This window comes from Propithecus coquereli, unplaced genomic scaffold (assembly GCF_000956105.1).
Source record: "Propithecus coquereli isolate 6110/MARCELLA unplaced genomic scaffold, Pcoq_1.0 Scaffold675, whole genome shotgun sequence".
NCBI lineage: Eukaryota > Metazoa > Chordata > Mammalia > Primates > Indriidae > Propithecus > Propithecus coquereli.
In genome coordinates, this window is record NW_012152785.1 from 7,996 (window position 1) to 8,789 (window position 794).

Genomic DNA, 794 nt, shown 5'->3' on the forward strand with positions numbered 1-794 from the left:
GGGGAAGCTATGCATAAAAAATGGAAGAGCTTCTGTCACCCTTGGTCACCAAGACGTTGAACTTTCTCTGAGTGAAAAATAAGCATCTATTATACTGACCCACAGAGATTTGGATATTCGTCTTTTATAGCAGTAAGCATTAACTTAACTTATACAGGATATATATTAGATTTTAAAAAAAGAAAGAAGAAAAGATAGCAATGACACTAATGCCTCATATGGCATCCACTTGCTCTGGTTTTCACTGATTGGTGTCATAGAAAGACAAGAGTAAGTAGCTCCTTCTAGCTTGTGCCTCAGTTGAACAGGGCTTGTTCTCAGCTCAACATCCAACATCTTGACAGAATGAATGTCGGGATTGTTCTCAGTTCAGTATCTAACATCCTGATAGGTTGGATGGCACGCTAAACACAATAATAAGGAAGATAAGAGTCTTAGTCTATTTCTAAGGCCCAGGTGGTGCAAAGTGTCCATCTTCCTCTTTTGTCTATAAAACAAGACTTGCTTTCTCAACAGTTTTTGTCTTAACCAAAGATGTTAAATAAAGACCAGGGCCATGGAAAGGAGAAATTGTGTTTTACATTGTGACTGGAATATGGATCCCTAAGATCCCTAAAGAGGAAAGTAAATGACTTTGATTTGTTTGACTTTAACTTAAATAGACAATTTAAATACATTTATCTTTCTGGGTAGAAATTATTTCAATACCATGTTATTCCTTATTATTAATTATACATATCATTATGTATACAGTTATGAGGAAGGATTTAAAAATTTCTTAAAATCCTACAATG